This window comes from Apodemus sylvaticus, chromosome 6 (assembly GCF_947179515.1).
Source record: "Apodemus sylvaticus chromosome 6, mApoSyl1.1, whole genome shotgun sequence".
NCBI lineage: Eukaryota > Metazoa > Chordata > Mammalia > Rodentia > Muridae > Apodemus > Apodemus sylvaticus.
In genome coordinates this window covers 109,809,372-109,828,818 of record NC_067477.1, presented here as the reverse complement: position 1 = coordinate 109,828,818, position 19,447 = coordinate 109,809,372, and positions in this window count along the sequence as shown.

Below are 19,447 nucleotides of genomic sequence, written 5' to 3'. Positions count from 1 at the left end.
GGCGGTAAGCCCTGGGCATTTGAGGTTCCTGACCCTTTCTAGGAGATTTGCCTAACACCCACCTCTTTCAAGTTTGATTTTTTTTTTCTTTTTGAGTCACCTGAGGTCTATCTACAGAGCCTTGGCTACCCTGGAACCTACTATGTAGGTCAAGTCAATCTCAAATTCATAAAGATTCACCTGCCTCTGTCCTCTGAGTACTGGGATTAAAGGCATGCACCACTACTCCTGGTACAAGTTTATGTATTGTGATTTTACTCCAGCGTGTTCCTTTTGCTGTCTGAAGGCAGAGTGGAGAATAGTTTCTCGCCTTTCTCTATTAACCGGCTTCATTACTATGACGCTCTTCGCGCTTGGTGAGCCGGCTGCAGTGGCTCCAGTCTTCTTGGGTCGCAGGTCCAGGGCCTCGTACTTCTTGCCCTTGTAGAATCTCCTGAGGTTTCCCTTTTTTTTTTTTTTTTTCGAGACAGGGTTTCTCTGTGTAGCCCTGGCTGTCCTGGAACTCACTCTGTAGACCAGGCTGGCCTCGAACTCAGAAATCCACCTGCCTCTGCCTCCCAGAGTGCTGGGATTACAGGCATGTGCCACCACCACCCAGCCTGAGGTTTTCCTTTTGAGTTTGGTTAATGACAGTGAGGACGCGGGCGATGGATTTGCTTACTCCTGTCTTGGAGAGTTGGATGCAGCGTCTGTCACTTTGGCGACTCGAAGCTGGGACAGTTCCACCTTCAGATCATCTAATTGTTTCAACAGCTCCTGCTTCTTCCTTCCTCACAGGCCCCGAGCCTTAATCTTGGCCATTGCTGTGTTGTTCACGGCTGCATGTACTTCTTGCTGTCCATTTAAGCCTAATTCTGATGTTAGTACCCAGGAGATAGAGTTGCAGCAGCATCAAACCTCATCAGTTCCTCTTCCCGACTGGCTGATTTGAGCAAAGCTCCTATCCACTGCAGCTCTAATTGGTGTAGTGGGGGGCAAGTGGCCAAGTCTAAGTTGTTAGGACCCCTGAGGCTCAGACTTGAACCCTAAAGCCCCTGGTGATGATCCTAATGAAACCAGTTCCTCAAACCTTATTTTGTCATGTGTAAGATGACTCACCAGACCACATTATTGCAAGACTAGATGGTCTTCGCATGTGCCTAGCGCAAGCAGACATCCTGTCCTCAGGAATCCCGCAGTGCCCAGAGGTTCCAGAGTTGGGCACACAAAGTAGAGAAGCAGGAAGGAGATCTCCAGGAACTGAAGGGATGCTTGGGACTAGTTCCCTGCCTGTGGCAGCTGGGTGTGGCCAGAGCCAAGGAGAGGAACCCATAATCAGAGGGCTGGCATACAAGAGCAAGTGACACTTGGATCCTGCCTATGTCATCGGACCAGAAAGATGGGAACGTGAAGCCCAGTGACACTCACAATGGTGAGGACACTCAGGAGCACGGGGAACTGGACAGAAGAGTAGAGGGCTGAGGGGAGTGTTCCGCGACTCTGGTCTGCATAGCATCAGCCCCTGGAATCGTTCAGAGGACTGTTGAGAAGGAGGCTAGCCTGGGCACTATCTGTGGCTCTCTCAGAGCTGTGCCATGCTCAGATAGGGCGCCTCGAAATGGAAGGAGGACCATAGCCCCGAAGCTGCTCCCACGACACCAGAGAGAGAACTAGCAGAGAGTGGACTGGCTGGTTTGGTGTGTCAACTTGACACAGGCTGAGTTATCACAGAATAAGGAGCTTCGGGTGAGGAAGTGCCTCCATGAGATCCAGAGGTGGAGCATTTTCTCAATTAGTGATCAAGGAGGGAGGGCCTCTTGTAGGTGGTGCCATCCCTGAGATGGTAGTCTTGGGTTCTATAAGAGAGTAGACTGAGCAAGCCAGGGGAAGCAAGCCAGTAAGAAACATCCTTCCATGGCCTCTGTGTCAGCTCCTGCTTCCTAACCTGCTTGAGTTCCAGTCCTGACTTCCTTTGGTGATGAACAACAGTGTGGAAGTGTAAGCTGAATAAACCCTTTCCTCCCCAACTTGCTTCTTGGTCATGATGTATGTGCAGGAATAGAACCCTGACTAAGGCAGAAGATCAGCAATTCAGTAGGGCATGAGACAGAGCCGGTGGCAATGCTCAGAGGGCCCCTGCCCTGGAAGCAAACACTGCCAGCTCTAGGAGATGGGCGATCCCGCACAGAACAGGGGCCATTCTCTAGCTTGAGGCTTCGGGCAAGTTCTGAAAGCCCTTTCTTTATTAGCCAACTAGAAAGACTGCACCATCCACCCATCTCCTCCTGTTCCATACCAAACAGTTATGCATGTCAAGGGCCCAGCATGAGGCTCACATCAGAGAGATAGCTACTCCTGGGGCGAGTGGGGGTGTGTATGATTAAAGTACATTGTGCACATGCATGGAATTCCCAAAGAATAAAATTTTTAATTAAAAAAAGCAATAAGGGAAATCTCAAACGGCATGGGCTAGGGCGGGGCGGGGGGAGGCACAATCAAGCGGCTCCTGAGTAGAGGGAAGCCTTTGGGGCCCAACATTCCATCCCTGGGGTCGGGGTGGGGTGGGGGTTGCTTCCTCTGCCTTCCTTGTATGGTCAGCTGCTTCTGACTACTGAAAAACACTCTACAGAGCCCATTGGTGGTAGCCAGGGTGTCCTGGGGAGCCTCATTCTGGGCCTCAGTTTTCCTATGTCTGGGTACAGTGGAGATGCTCCCTGTAAGTGCTAGGCCTTGCAACCCGTGTGTGTGTGCGTGTGTGTGTGTGTGTGTGTGTGTGTGTGTGTGTGTGTACAGGATCCAGGCATGCTCACTCATGCAGATGAGGGCAGGCTAGGGCGGAGAAGGGGATAACCCTGGGGATGGCCCAGGGCCCAGGAAGGCTCCTGGGGGTGCGCACTCCAGCTCACCTTTGTAGCTCTCTGGATATTTTTAGGAAGCTTTGGCACCTTACAGGTTGTGATTCCTTAACGCAGCTGACAAAGATGTGGAAAAGCTGCTCTGCTCTCCCGGGAGCGAGTTGGGGAGGGGTGTTAAAGATAGATAAAAAAAAAAGTGCCCTCCTACCCTCCCACATCATGTCAGGGCCTGTCAGATGGCCATTAATCAGGGACATTTACCCATGCACTAAGCAGTTCTCAGGGGGTGGCAGCAGAGTGTCCCCACACACTTCGGTTCGGATGCTATTTTCTTGTGGATAGTGTCCTGTCATCCCACACAGACTGGGGACTCAGTCCTATGACCCCTCCCCCACTCCGCATGCCAATCAAAAGCCCGAGGGGTGGGGGCACGTGCTCAGGGATTCTCAGAAAGCTATAAATGAGGGTTCCTCACAGCTCCTGCCTCGAGTTCAGCTAATTTGCTAAGACAGCTTACAGAGCTCAGGGAAACACTTCACATAGGTTTGCTCACTTATTATGCAGGATAAGTGAAGGATTCAGAGAACGACTAGATGAGAGAGATGAATAGATAGATTAAGTCTTTCACATTTCCATTTCCCCTCACTCCTCACAGTCCACTCTCACTTCCCCAGTCCCTCCCCCTTCATGTCCTCTAAGTTTTATAACCCGTCAATTCTAGTTTGTGCTCATGTGGGGGCTACAGGCATCCACGGGAACATGGCCAGCCTACCTGAAGCTACACCCTTAAAGAAAACCATCTGTCCCTCCGCTAGAAGCACCCAACTGCCCATTGCTCCTCAGTGACAGATATGGGCTCATGTAGAATGTTGGCTTGATCCCATGCATATCTCGTACAGGTGACCATGGGTGCTGTGAGCTCATGAACACTGCAGGTCTGACTTGTCCAGAAGATACCTTTTCTCTAGGGCTCCCCATCTCTGGTTCTTACAATCCTTCACCAACCCTCCACAGTGTCCCAAAGCCTTGGTAAGGGGGATATAGCTGTCCAATTGTGGCTAAGCATTGAGTGGGGACTGCTACTACTTCTCTGGTCACCCCCTCCCCATACCTCCTTATGGACAACCATCTGGAAGCTTTGTGAATCTGGTTCTTTTGGGTCCCTTAGAGGCCAGCTTGACTGTCAACTCCTCTATGGTCCATAGAGCTTGAAACCAGTCCTGAGTCGCCAGAATCTTGGCTGGTGATCACCTAACATCCTGAGTCTGTCTAGGGAGATGTCACCTGTCATGTCGTTAATGGACAAAAACACCCTATCACTCTGCAGAGCCTAAAGATTTTTTGAGTTGTGTGACAGGGAATGAGACAAGAATACAGGTATTTCTCACTACATCTCAGCGTCACAGCAGAGGCCCAGGATGTGAGTGTTCAGAGTGAGGTACTTGGTGTGCTGGGTGAAACTCTCTGGCTGTTGCAGAGCAGGATTTCCTCAGAATGTTCTGGAAGGATGCTCTTGTACGTGTATATATGCGTAATAGAAAGTGAAGACAAAGTCTTCATTTGTGATGTCGGGGCATCATAGATAAGTCTTGGGATTTGTTTTTCTATTCCAGTAAGTACCTATTGTATTCTGTTATGCTCAGGATCATTGTTGTGAAGTTTGCTTTTCTAATTAATTAATTAACATCCCAGTTTCCCCTCCCACTTCTCCCAGCCCTTCCCCCAACACCTCCCCTCTCGGCTCCTCTTCCTCTTCTCTTCCGAGAAGGGGAGGCCTCCCATGGATATCAACCAGTCTTGACATAGTCAAGTTGCAGTAAGCCTGGGCACTTCTTCTATTCAGACCATACAAGGCAGCCCAGTTAGGGGAAAGGGTCCCCAAGGTAGGCAACAGAGTCAGGGACATCCCTGCTCCTACAGTTAGGAGTCCCACACGAAGACCAAGCTACACAGCTGTTCCATATAGGCTGGTTGTGTAGCCAAAGAGGACTTTGAACTTCAGATCTTTTTTCTTCTCTACATTCCAAATGCTAAGATTAGAGACAAGCATTGCTATACATGGTTTATGGGGTACTGGAGGGGCAGGGGATCTATCCTAGGGCCTAGGCAAGCACTAGACTAACTTACTTACATCTTCAGCTCAAGGCCCACATCTTTACCAGCCTCTCACCCCCCCCCATTTACTTTGCAGGAGGTGCCCCGCCCCTCACTCCATGTATTGCCTGGGGCATGTTTTGGGAACTGAGATGAACCAGAGAGATGCCTGTCCTGTCCTTGGGCCTTGAGTGGCAGAACCAAAAGAGTGACAAAGAATGAGGGTAGAAACACAAAGGTGGCAGCTCAGGGATTAAGAGCACTGACTGTTCTTTCAGAGGTGCAGAGTTCAATTCCCAGCAACCACATGATAGATCACAGCTATCTATAATGGGATCTGAGGGATCTGAGAGATCACACCCTCTTCTGGTGTGTCTGAAGACTCCTACAGTATACTTGTATACATAACACAAATAATTCCTTTAAAAAAGGAAGAAAGGAAGGAAGGAAGAAAGAAAGACAAAGGTGTCTAGAGATAGGTGGGACCAGAGGTGGCCCAGAGGAGGCAGCAGATCAGTCCCTGCTTGGAGACACCTGAGTATGGGAGGAGGCTCTGACAGTTCTCTTGTTCTCTGCTGCCCACCCTCATCCTTCATCCTGTGAAGACTGAAGAGGCCCTCAGACCTGCCTTCTCTACTGTCTCAGCATTCAGTCCCCAGGGAGGAAAGAGAAAGCAGTGACTTGGGCTACCTGTCATGGGCACCTCTGTGATGGGACCTGCAGGAGGAAGCTGGGACCAGGACAAGAGCTGAGCCTGGGCTTGGGCCTGAGAACTGTGTTTTCTGCTGAGTGACCTTGAATAAGGCCCTCCCCTTCTCTGGACCCAAGGGTCCTCCTCTTATCAAACAAGAAGATATGACTATCTTGCCGTTAACATAATAGCGGTCAAGAGTTTGATAAACACTGCTTTCAAGAGTAGCGAAAACACTGCAATTGTTTTTGCAGGATACAGCGGGCAGTTTCAGCAAGAACAGAGCAGTTGCCTCTCACCCCCTTGGCATCCCCCCTGGAAGGACCCTATAACTTCACCCATCCTCTGCTTCCTGCTGGATTCTTGGCTAGAGTAACCAAGGAGACAGACTTCTGCGGCCAAAACAGGACTGGGGAGAGGTGGGGAGAATAGATCTTCTGGCCTGACTGTGGTCCCATCACCTGCTAACCCACCAGTGAATAGGAAACTAGCTGGACTCAGGTCTGAAACCCCAGGATACTTGCCTGAGATAAGCCCTAGAGTTACCTTCTCTGTTTCCTAGTCTGTGCTCATATCTGAGATACAGATGCCCATAACTATGCGTTCTGTGGCCTGCTTTAGCCTCACCCAGGGCTGCCAGGGGGAGAGTGGGATTGTGTCATTTGTAGCTGTCCAAGAGTAGGATGATTTAAATGGAGTCCTAACCCCTGGGCCCCATATTCTCACTTCCAAGAATTCTGAGATTCTGGGTTTGATATTGCTCCTTCCTTGAAATGACCTCTAAGAAATCCTCCAAACTTCCAGGAGTTTGTTTACAGTTTAAAACTGTGGTGTGGAGCTCAGTCAGGTATGAGGGAGTCGAGAGCAGCAGGAACAGCCCAGGAAGTCAGCTGTGGACCTGGACAAAGCTTGAAGCAGAGTGACCTGAGACAATGCAGTTCATTGGTCATTTGCACACCCAAAGAGACACTCAAAACAGGCCCTGGTCCTAGCTTTGAGTGCTTAGGCAAGGCAGAGCCCATGATGAAGGTAGGCTCAGACCTCATGTGGGGAAGCCAAGCGCTGAATCTCCAGCCTGCTCAGGAGGGCAGGCAGGCTGGGTCCTATGGAAGAAAGCCTTCAGATAACTAATCTTCTGGAAGGATCACAGGGGTAAGCTTTGCAGAGAGGGTGGTAGCTCCCACACCTGACCCAGTTTCTACACCAACAAAAAAAGACCCAGTCACACAGCTCCAAGCTTGTAGTAAGGGTCCTTTCTGCATGGATCCTCTCCAGTTCTGCTCTGTTCCTGTTCTGACTGGCAATGGAGCAGACATCTGCGAACTCTGGAACTTTCCACTCTTCCTTACACGCCAAGAGCTCAGATCTGCTGCTAAGCCTAGGAAGCCCACCTACCTACTCTGATTCCCAGGACAGACCATTGACAAAGCATTCCCTCTGACTCTGCTCATACAGGACCTTCCGTGAGCCCGAACTCCCACCTGCTAAAATGACCAGGGGTTCTCCAGAAGAGACGCCCTTTCCCTCCTGAAAGCCTGTCTCCAAAGGATATATTCAGTGACTCTGTTCTAGGATGCGTGACTATAAAACATGAGCCTCATGCTATATGGTTCTGGGTCCTGTTCTTGTGTCTTTTCTGTCCCTTGTTTGATGTCTTCACATCAAAGGTCAGACTCAGGACTCCTCACAATCCGTATAATCCACTCCCCGTTGACTGACCTACCCCTCACTGAAAGAGAGTCATCCGATCACAGAGAGACCTTCCTGTTCACTGCCTGAGCCGAAATCAATACAAAGCCCAGTAAGATAGGTTAAGTGTGTGTGTGAGAAACAAGGGAACCGAGGCACCAAATGGATGAAACCGAGATGAGAGGAACTTCAAGTGATTCAAAACAGCCCCCAGGAGCTCAGGTAGGTTCTTCTCCTAGGTCCATCCAACCTTTTGACATTGAGAGACAACATTGCTATCTATAAAGTTCATGCTTAAAAGCCTCATAATCGAGTTACAAGATTACACTGCAAAAGCCCCTCTGGAGTGTCTGTGGCAGGGTACATGGTGGAGTTGGAAGGGAGAGAAGGAGGTGTTATAGAAATTATATAGATGTAGTACTCAGATATGAAATTCTCAAAAAAACCTCAAACAAACAAACAAACAAAAAAACCAAAACCAACAAACAAAAAGCAAAACAAAACAAAAACAAACAAAAAACGGGGCTTGAGAGATGGCTCAGTGATTAAGAGCATTGACTGCTCTTCTGAAGGTCCTGTGTTCAAATTCCAACAACCACATGGTGGCTCACAACCATCTGTAATGAAATCTGACTCCCTCTTCTGGAGTGTCTGAAGACAGCTACAGTGTACTCACATATAATAAATAAATAAATCTTAAGAATCTTAAATAAAAAAAAAACAATAATCTCAATTCAGGCATGGTGGTGCATGCCTTTAATCCCAACAGAGACAGAGGCAGGCAGGTGAGTTCCAGGACAGCCAAAGCTATACAAAGAAATTGTCTTGAAGCCTATCCAACCCCCCACTTCAGAAAAGAAACCCAAACCTCATGTCATAACATTTCTTGAAAAACGAAGAGGACTACAGGGGTCCCCTATCTGATGTTTCCTTTCCAGACCTCAGTTGCAATACAACTAAGGTCTGAAAATATTAAATGGAAAATTCCAGAAAGAATTTGTAATTGCTAAATTAAAATTATATCAGAGTAATCTATTTCATTAGTAATTGTTGTTAATTTCTTACCATCTAATTTAATAATTTAATAATTCTATCACAAGAATGTATGTGTAGGATTAGTAGCCCAGCCTTCATAGTGTACAGTACTATCTGTGGCTCCCAGGGATCCACTGAGAGAATGTTCCTCACATGGATGAGGGAAGGACGGCTGGAGCAGAGCCAGGTAACGGCAGCCTAAAGGGGTTCAGGAGAAGTCAGTAGCAAAGACCCTCCACAGAAGGTCAGGGCAGGAGCCTTGTCCTCACCATCCAGAATTCTACAAAAAGAAAATCCGCAAGTCGAGAAAATGGCTGGAAGACAATGGTCTTTATTTGAAAAGGACAGAACTTGAAGTATCTTTATTAAAATTCAACAGTTCAGTGATAGGATTTTAGCTTCTAGAGAACAGGTGCCAGGCAGCTGCAAGGAGGGGGAAATCTAAATATGTGTGTTTCTGTGTAGATTGGTTGTGTTGACATGCTGCGTGAGTGGCCATTGGAAGTGTATGTCTAACCGAACCTGGAGGTCAGATTATTCTTTGTTAGATCTCTTGCGATATTTGCATACCTTGCAAAGTAGGCATTGATCATTGTCTAGCAGACAGCCTTGGTAGATCCAGTTCCTGCTTAGTGGTGTACTCTGCTATCTCCTGTATGCGGTAACTCAGGTGTCATCTAATCCTCTTGATGTCCTTCTGTGGGAATTAGTACTGACAATTCTCACAGAATGAGTGCTGGTACTGTGACTATTGAGACTTCTGTGAATGTTAAACCATCCTTCATCTCTGGGCCAGGAATCTCATATCCTCTGGCGGTATTCTCAAAACCAAGGAAACAATTAAATCTCTTCCACAGAAGATAAAAATCTTAAGCCATCCTGCATTCATCAATCTTTGACAACGTGTTTATAGATAAGTGTGGCTCTGGCTTTAGCCACATTTGTATGTGTGTGCACTGGTTAGAGGTAATGATATCTGGAGAGAAGGTGTTTCAGAGTTAGTACACATCAGAAAAGCTGTCACTGTACTATGTGAGTCTGTGAGAAACTGAACCAGCTCTCTTTATTCAATGGCAGGAGAGAGAGAGAGAGAGAGAGAGAGAGAGAGAGAGAGAGAGAGAGAGAGAGAGAGAGACTGAGAAATAAGGAAAGAGATGCACTTCTCCACCCTACTCATCCATCCACAGTCTTGGTTTGTGAAACTCCCAGGATGCTCTGTTGAGTCTAGAACTAAACTAGAAGATGACATGACTCTGGTGACCACAGGAAGAAGCCAATAGAAATCCATCAGGGGGAGAATCTGAGGAGCTCTGAGTGGAGCTCCTGAGGGGCTTCCATTTTGTGAAATGAGACAGTCTGTTTTCCCACTCTATCTCAAACTCTCTACTTTCTAGAGAATCCAGTGTCCAGCCCACCTTAACCCAATGAGCCAGGTCCTAGAACATAAACACCACTTCTGGACTTTATAAAACAGTTCTAGCTGTTCCTCTCTAGGAGTTGAGTTTCAAAGTCAGTCTTCTGGTATACCCATTGCCCCTTTACCCTCAAGAAAACTGGATGAGCATCGATCTGTGTTAGGGTTTCATTACTGTGAAGAGACACCATGACCAAGACAACTCTTATAAAGGAAGATATTTCATTGGGGCTGGCTTAGTTTAAGAAGTTTAGTTCATTAGTATTGTGGCAGGAAACATGCAGTGTCCAGGGAGACATGGTGCTGGATAAGGAACCGGTAGTTCTACATCTTGATCTGAAGGCAACAGGAAACTGTGTTCCATGGCAGGTGGAGCTTGGGCATAGGAGACCGCCAAGCCTGCCCCCACAGTGACGTGCTTCCTCCAACAAGGCCACACCTCCTAATAGTCCCACTCCCTGTGGGCCAAGCATTCAAACACACGAGAGATGGCGGGGAGGGGCATTCCTATTCAAACCAGCAGAATCTCATCATGAGGCCAGAACAAGAGTCAGCACCATCCCCCAGGTGCTGCACCAGTCTCCGAGTCTCAGCACGCCATTTTTTTTTTGAACTTTCCAAACAATGTAAGTATCCCAATTCAAAAGCAGAGGACCAGGGAGACACCATCATTCATGCACGTCCATTTAGAGGCAGAGTCCAGTGTGGCTGGGGGTAAGAGCTGAGAAAGGACGAAACAGCTCAGAGAAAGAGAAGCCTGGCTTCCTGACAGCACTCGCAGTGCCACGGAGAACTGCAAAGGCACCTGAAGAGGAGGCAGAAGCCCTAGTGAGGGAGATTAGGTTGAGGGTGTGTGTGTCCAATGTCCATCAGCTCACTGGAGTCCTGTTGTGATTCAGATGAGTTGTTAACAATCCACTTTGATGGTGCCCAGGGCGGCAAATGGTGAAGCCTTTGAGAAGCAGGGTCCATGCACAGTCTTTAGGTCACTGTAACATTGGAGTGGTGGGGATTGTGGACTGCCAACTTTGTCTCTTTGGGCTTCCTGTCTCACAAAGTAAGCAGTTTCCTTCATTGCTCATTTGTGTATTAGTATTATATTAGTGACTTAGTGTGTTAGTATTGTAGTCATGTGAAGCTGACCAGACCAAGTCCAAAACTCGTACTAATTTTAGCTCGCTGAGACTGTAATTACAACCACACATTTCTTCTCTCTGTATTAGCTCCACGGCTCAGAGGTCAAAGTACCACAGTCCTGTATCGGCACCATCTCTGAAAGGCACACATCAGCACACCATGACCGGACAGCCCAAGGCTGAGCTAAAGAGGCCTCCAAAGCCTGTGAGGGCCTCTATGCCTCCTCATTAACATTCAGCCAGTTTCTCACGCCATTCCTCACAGGCCACGGAGAAGCTGAGATTTCATCTACCCTGGCTGAGCAGCATTAAAATCAATTAAAAATGAGAGATAAGCCTCTTCTCCCATGATTGAAAAATCCACAGGAGCAAAAGAAAGCCACATGCAGCCCCATCACTCACCCTGGGTGCATTGGCTCATTTGTTTTGGTTTTTTTTTCCCTAGACAGCTGCAGGAGAAGTCAGCTAAGCAGAAAGGTCTTCCTGTGGTGGGCTGTGGATGGCCACTCCTATGCCATCTCAGCCCAGCAAAGTCTCAGCGGGTGACAGGACACCCCTGCTGTCCTGTCCAGACAGCCTGGCCAAATGGCCATGGCTGGGGGCAGTAGAGAGCAGCCAGAGGAAGTCCAGAAGTCTGTCCCTTGAACTATCATCTTTGGAAGACTGGTACCAGCTTCCAATTCACTCTGGGACTAAACTTTAGAGCTTAGGGAAACCAGGCGTTTCTAGATCACCTTAATTAAACATGGAGAGCTATGAAGAAGGAGATTTTTTTTCTTGTTCCTCGGATAATTTGAAATGTTTGATAACATTTTGTTAAGCAAAAGTGGTATATGTCTGTGTGTTTGTGTCTGTGTGTCTTTGTGTTTGTGCCTGCATGCATATCTGTGTGCATCTTTCTGTGTGTTCATATTTCTTTGTGTGTGTGTATGTGTATGCATGCATATGTGTGTGCATGCACATCTCTGTGTGTACATGTCTTTGTGTGTATACCTCTGTGTTTCTTTGTGTGTGTATGTGCGTGCAGTATGTGTGTATGATTATGCATGTATGTTGGTGCATATTTGTGCCTGTGTTTGTGTGTATGTCTGTATTTGAGTGTGTGTCCGTGTGTGAGGTGTGTGTTTGTATTGGTGCGTCTCTGTATGTGTATGGTGCATATGTCTGTGTATGTGTGGTGTGTGTGTCTGCATTTGTGTGTGTATGTGGTATGTCTGTATGTGTGTGTTTGTGCGTGTATAAACTTGGATCTGCATCCACACAAAGCCTAACACACTAACAGGCGTTGAATAAGCAGGAGTCAGATGGATGAAGTGAGCGGTATTGAAATGTGCCATCCATCTTCCAGCCGCTACTGATCAAGCAGACAGCTAGCTCTCAGTGCCATGTCAGAAAGTTTTAACCTCAGCTTGTATTGTGTATTCCACCATGGAAGGAATGATTGGATTCAATTTAGAAATGATTCTTCCCAGCAATAAATGGAAGGAGATCAACTTAAATGCTTAATTGTTTCAAGTAATTGGAAAACTTGGCAAGTTTCTCCCTTAGGAGTTTAACCTGCAGTGATGGTTGGTAACTGAGGATTGTGGAGACGGAGGCTCAGCAGAGATGCCTCTGGACCAAGGATACCGGACAGACAGAGTCTGTAGGTAGGATGCATCTTATTTGGTGCAGAAGGGTGATAAGGCAGGCGGCTGAAAAGAGATTGTTCAGATTTCAAGCTCTGCTTATTTTCTGTGTTGTGGTTTAGAGAAAGCTGAGAAATGTCAGAGGGGTCAGAAGTGTCTGTGGTACAAGGCCTGTGCTGGAGAAGTGCCTGGGAATGCAGGGGGTTGGGGAGCTCCGTCGTGGAACATAGCTTCAGGGTGTGTGAGGTTCTGGGTTCAACTCCCAACTCTGGGGAGAATTTCCTAATCACAAGCCAAGACCTCTGGATCTGAAAGCAATCTCCCTTGTGCTGTTTGGAGCCCAGAACACTTTGTCCATTGAGTCATTTGGCAAATATTTGAGTGCTTCCTCACGAGGACTTTGGAAAGGGAGAATTTGAAAGTATTTTAACAAGGACAATGAGCAGTGAGAATGAGAAAGTAGCCAATCAGAGCCGACACATTCGGATGTGTATAGGTGTGAGCTCAACCCTGGTGCTGATGGGAAGATTCAGCTCAGAACACAGAAGTCTCCCACATTCTAGCGGCCTGGGAGAGGGGGCAGCTTCACAAAAGGGATGATGCTGGATCCCGCAGGAGCAGAGCTGGAGAAGGGTACTTCAGGGGCAGTGTGTGGATGTCACATACACAAAGTTCCATAGCAAAAGAGTCCCTTCGACTCCAGGAAGTTTCTAATAACTAGATGCGGCCAGCCAGGAGTGGTGATGCTGGTAAGTCATGGAGGAGCTGGCATGACTTAGTGCTTATTGGAATCTTAATGCTTCCAATTGATTTGGGGAAGTGAAAAAAAATTAAATCAGAGAGAGAGGTGGAGTCAGTTTTTCTTTTGAAAGATCATTGTCTATATTCTAATCAAGTGGTGTATAAAAAACCCAAAGTGCCAGGCGGTTGGTGGCACACACCTGTAATCCCAGCACTCTGGGAGGCAGAGGCAAGCGGATTTCTGAGTTCGAGGCCAGCCTGGTCTACAGAGTGAGTTCCAGGACAGCTAGGGCTATACAGAGAAACCCTGTCTCAGAAAGGAAAAAAAAAAACAAACCCAAAGTGGCCAAAATTCCTTAGGTGACAGACGACAAGCCAGCATTTACCCAAGACTGATGTGTGCAGCAGTTCATATCCAGAGGCTGTGGTGCTTCTGTCTCTGTGCTGACCTACTGTGACACCTTGTCACCTTGACACTGTGGATAGACGAGAGGACCAAGGGAAGCAGGAAAATATAAACCCTCCCTGCTCTTGATCAGCAACTCTCAAATTCTGTAATCACTGGACCCTCGTTTCTTTTTGTTTTGTTTGTTTGTTTGTTTGTTTTTTTAAGATTTATTTATTTTATGTTCGTGAGTACACTGTTGCTCTCTTCAGACACACCAGAAGAGGGCATCAGATCCCATTACAGATGGGTGTGAGCCACCATGTGGTTGCTGGGAATTGGACTCAGGACCTCTGGCAGAACAACTAGTGTTTGTAACCGCTGAGCCATCTCTGCAGCCCTGGACCTTTGTTTTATATTCTTAAAAATTGCACATGCATTTAATCCCTACACCCAGGAGACAAAGGCAGGCAGATCTCTAGGTTCAAGGACAGCCTAGTCTGCAGAGTGAGTTCCAGGACAGGCAGGGCTACATAGAGAAATTCTGTCTCAAAACAAAAACAAAAACAAAAACAAAAAAACAAAATAAAGAAAATAAAAAACTAAGACCCCAGGCAGATGTGGTGCCTCATTCCTATAATTCCAGCACTTGGGAGGCTGAGACAGTAAGATTACAAGAAGTTTGAGGATATCCTGGGTTACACAGTAAGTTCTAGGCCAGTCTGGGCTATAAAGTCAGATAACAAGTCAAATAAACGATCAAAACCTCGCTACAAAACTCTCCCTCAAGTAAATGGAGACTCCTAAGATTCTTGGTGGGGGAGAGAGGCAAGCTCTCCTACAGCTCAGGCCCACCACAGACTGTGTGGCTGAGTGACTTGGAAATCCAGATCCTCCAGCCTCCACCTCCTGTGGGCTGGAATTACAGATGTGCACCACCAGAACCAGGTTCCCAAAGATCTCTGATTTTCACAGGCTGCATTTCTCAACATTTGCCACCTTAGCAATTGGGCATGTTTCAAATTACTCAATAACTTAATTTAAAACGATAATAGCATAGCCATCTAAGTGTTAATATGAGTAAAATATGTTTATGAAAACAGAGTTACCCAAATGGCAGTGTGAATAATTCCTCAGTGAATGGGTTCAGTCCGCTGAAATACTGCATGCCACTAGAATATCCCACTTGATAATACAAACGAGGACAAAAGAATAGGCAGAGACTATCTTAATTTTTGTGGGGTTTTTTGTTTGTTTGTTTTGCTTTGTTTGGAGATAGGGTCTCACATGACCTGACCCAGGCTGGCCTTGGTGTAGCCAATGGTGACACGGAACTTCTGAGCTGAGTGCCTGGAAGACAGATGTGTACATCTGGGTTTCTGTTGTTAGTTTTGTTTGGTCGTAGTATTCCAACATAAATAGTCTCTATCTCAGGACTTCCGGAGACGTTTTTCAGGGCTCCCTAGGGGCCTCTAGTTCTAACCTAGATCTTGAACTCATGGGCCTGCCCTTTGTGAGGAAGCAAATGCAACAGCTCTTCCCTGGACGTCTCCTGTGGTGGGTCCCAGGCCCTCCTTTAGAGTGTGGCTCAGTTTGTCTCCGGCTATAGGCAGAGGAGCTTAGGCAACAGAAATGTATTTTATGCGGTCTGAAAGCCTCCCCTTCTGTAATCTAAGTGTGCATGCTTCCTGGTAGCCCTTTCCCTGTGTCCCCACACACAGAGATGGAAAGTTAGGCCTCGGACTACAAGCTCTTCCACATCTTAGACAAGCGCACTGCAGCCCCGCCCTCCACTGTCAGGGTCCTGGCTAACTTCATGGCTTCATCTAAACTTAGTCACCTCTCCCAGCCTCATCTTCAGGCACAGAGGCTGCAGAACTAGGGCATACTCCCTGAGGGGAGACCCAGGGTCCATACCTGACTGTAATTACTGAGGCTCAGAGTCAGGGTTGGCCGACACCTGGACTGTGTGTAAGGTTCGCCACAGCCCATTGGTGTGAGTCCTGGAGAATGACTCTGCGTTGTCAGGGTTGGTGGTGTAGACCAACCAAGCCATATGGCTCATTCCTCGGCTTCTTTTCCTTCTCCTTTTTAAATTTTTTAAAATTTATTTTATATGTATGTGTGTTTGCCTCTGTTTATGTCTATGCACCACATGCGTGTCTGGTGCCCAGGGGGAGCCAGCAGGCAGTGGTGACTTGCCTGGAGCTGGAGTTACAGAGGGCTGTGAGCCACCGTGTGCGTGCTGAGCCGCGTCTCCAGGCTCCTCACCTTTCCTTGTCCTTTCCCAGCTGCTGTCCAACAAGAGTTTGAGAAGCTATGCAAATAACCCAGCGAGTACCTCTTCCTTCCTTCCCTCCCTCCCTCCTTTCCTCCTTCCCTCCCTCCGTCTCTCCCTCTTTCCTTCCTTCCTTCCTCCTCCTTCTCTTGTTTTGTTTGTTTGTTTGTTTGTTTGTTTGAGACAAGGTTACACTATACATCTCTGGCTGTCCTGGAACTCCCTATGTAGACTAGGCTGGTCTTGAACTCACAAATATCCACCTGCCTCTCTGCCTCCTGAGTGCTGGGATTAAGGTATGCACCACTATGCCTGACTTTTTTAAACCTTCATTTCATTTGTGTGTGTATGGGAATTCTGTTTTCAAGTCTATGCAGTAAGTTTGTGCCCTCAGAGAGGGCAGAGGTGTCATCAGATCCCTTAGAGCTGGAGCCACACGTGGTTATGACACCCCATATTGGTGCTGAGAATCAAATCTGGGTCTTCCGGAGGAACATCTAGTGCTCTTAACTGCTGAGCCATCTCTCCTAACCGTAAATGCCTCGTTCTAGTGACTCTTTCAGACTTCAAAACTCCAGTGATTAGCTGAATCTCAGCCCACACCAGGGATGTCTCCCCGACGGGTCTGCCCCTGCAAACACAGCTCGTCAATAATGCACGGAGTTATTAGCACCAGGCAGATGATAACTGCCTCCCTCCCAGCCATCAAAGCTGCTCTGCCGCGGAAGTTTGGGGGTGGGGGATGGGGAGTACGGCAAGTCAGCCAGCGATCAGATTTCATGTGCTCTCCATGATGGCTGTCCTCCGTATGAGATTAGAACGGGCTGTTTCATGTGTAAGGATAAAAGCAGCAAGGATTTGGGAGAAAATCCAGCTTTCGAGAGAAATCAAAATGTTTCTATTTCATTACAAATGGATGCGTAACACATCTGATCACTCCTGCGAGAGGGAACACTGCAGGACCCGCTGTCTGCATCAGCAGCTACCTTCAGATTCCATGTAAAAAGTCTAGGGCACAGGCAGGATTAGAGGAGCCACACAAATTCTTTATGTCCAGGGTATCTCCCAGGCTGGCCTGACTCTTGGGGAGATTGCTTCCGTACAACACTTGCAAAGGTGAGCACCGTCCTCTCAGGGGTAAAAGCCAAGACCAAGGGAGAAGAGAAGGCGGCTGCAGCAGTCAGCTGTCATAATATTAATAGCTCCTTGTTCTGTGCACATTCAAACGCCTAGCCCTTTGCATACAGTGCCAATCATTCTTGCAACAGCTGGCAGTATATTATTTGCAGTATGTTATTAGATCTTCCTGGGTACAGTGGTGCATGCCTATAATCCAGAGCACGGGAAGCTGAGGCAGGAGGATTGAGAGTTCATAGTAAGACTTTGTCTCAGACAACAACATCAAGAATAAGATCTTACTGTGTTGAGAAAACAATGAATCTTAAGACATGTTGGAGCCCAGAGTGAAGCCCTAGGGCTCTGTGTTCAACTGTCTCCTCGAGTCCCACCAGAAGTAAAACATGTAGCAAAAGGGAGAGTCCCTAGAGAGTCATTCCATGAAAAATGTTCCCATCACATGAGAAAGGAGGGCACTTGCTTCCCGCGCTGTGAGAACTATCTCATCTGCTTCCCACTCAACTAGCTCCTTGTCTTCAGAGAGTTCTCACCTGTGGCCTGGGCGTCGTATAGACTCCGATGCCGAGGACTTCTGACTGATGGCTGTAAGCCCCAAAGGGATCCCCACCTTCTCTGACTTTGCCTCCATTGTCTGGGAGCCCAGGAGATGCTTGGTCAGTGTAGGTAAAGGGTCCTTGTGGACCAGATCCTGGGTCCAGCTCTTCCCTCCTCTGCACCTGTTTTCCTACCCCCAAACTCTGGGCAGTATACACCCAGATCTACTTCTTGTAGAGCGTGGTTCTCAGCGTTCCTAAAGCTGAGATCCTTCAGCTTAGTTCTTCATGTTGTGGTGACCCCAACCATAACATTATTTCATTGCTCCTTCATAATGATATTTTTGCTACTGTTATAAATCACAATGTAGGGCTGGAGAGATGGCTCAGCGGTTAAGAACACTGACTGCTCTTCCAGAGGTCCTGAGTTCAATTCCCAGCAACCACATGGTGGCTCACAACCATCTGTAATGAGATCTGATGCTCTCTTCTGGTGTGTCTGAAGACAGCTACAGTGTCTTCACTTCATATATATAAATAAATAAACCTAAAACAAGTAAATAAATCACAATGTAAATGTCTGATAAACAGGGTATCGGCTATGTGATCTTCATGGGGGTCATGACCCACAGGTTAAGAATCCTGTTCTAGAAGCTCAATTTTACATCTTCTCTGTGTTAGATGCTTCCTCCAAAGCCTCCAACACAAACAAGGTCCCCACCCAGTGGCTAATCTTCTCTGGCCTTGTGAGACAAGGTCCCAATCCACCAACTCAACCTAGGAACAACATGGGACAGAGTGTGAGTCTATCCGCCCTCACCTCCTATGCAGCCTTTCCCTGTGTTCTTCTTAGCATCCAGCCTGACACAAACCCCCAGGGCTATCAATGAAACCTGGCTTCAGAGTCCTGAGCAGGGTTCCAGGGTGTCTATTCTTCTGCTCCTAGATTCAAAGGATCCTTTCAAGGGCAGGTATTCTCCAGGACCCTAAAAGAATGGATCTCAAGGGGAGAGTTATGCATTTGAATCGCATGCACAAGGCTATGGATCCAAAACCCCAGTGTCAATCAATACATAAAAAGGAAGGAAGGAAGGAGAAGGAAGGAAGGAAGGAAGGAAGGAAGGAAGGAAGGAAGGAAGGAAGGAAGGAAGGAAGGAAGGAAGGAAGGAGCAGAACAAATCTCTATCTATTTTTTCACATTGGACACAAATTTCAAGACAGATTTTATACAGCATGACTATCTCTGCCAGTCTGTCTGCTCAGGAGTGAATATATCTTTGTTCTTGACAAACCCAGGCCAAAGATGCCATCTGGAAGGCTTGGCCACCTGGCCTTTGCATCAGATCCAGCTCTTCAAGGGCTGGGAGGTGTCTGGTTGGTGTCTGTGTCCAGGACCTGCACAGGAAGATGATTTGAGCACAGTGTTAGACACATTGTGGGTTGGAGAGAGCTCCCAGAAGTGAGACTGAGGTCCGGCCACGTGGAGGGTGTCTCACTCAGCAAGCCAGGGGGGGTTTAGCAAAGAAGAGTTGGCAGAGAGAAAGAAGTTTAGGTATACTGGACTGTCTCAGATACTGGTACATGCATGTATGTACATTGTGTGTATGTATGGTACATGCATGTATGTACACTGTATTACTATACAGAGCTTCCTTTCTTCTGCAAGTCCACTCCCAGGCCTTGTTTCCTCCACTCCGTGTGTCACCAGCCACATGCTCAGAGCTGTCAGTACCCACTACGCACTGTGTCTCCCTGAGACTTACTATACCAGGGTCAGAGTGAAGACAGCTCAGAGAGGTGCAGGCCCCTGAGCTAGCACAAAGCCTAAACCAGATCAAATGCCTGAATGGAG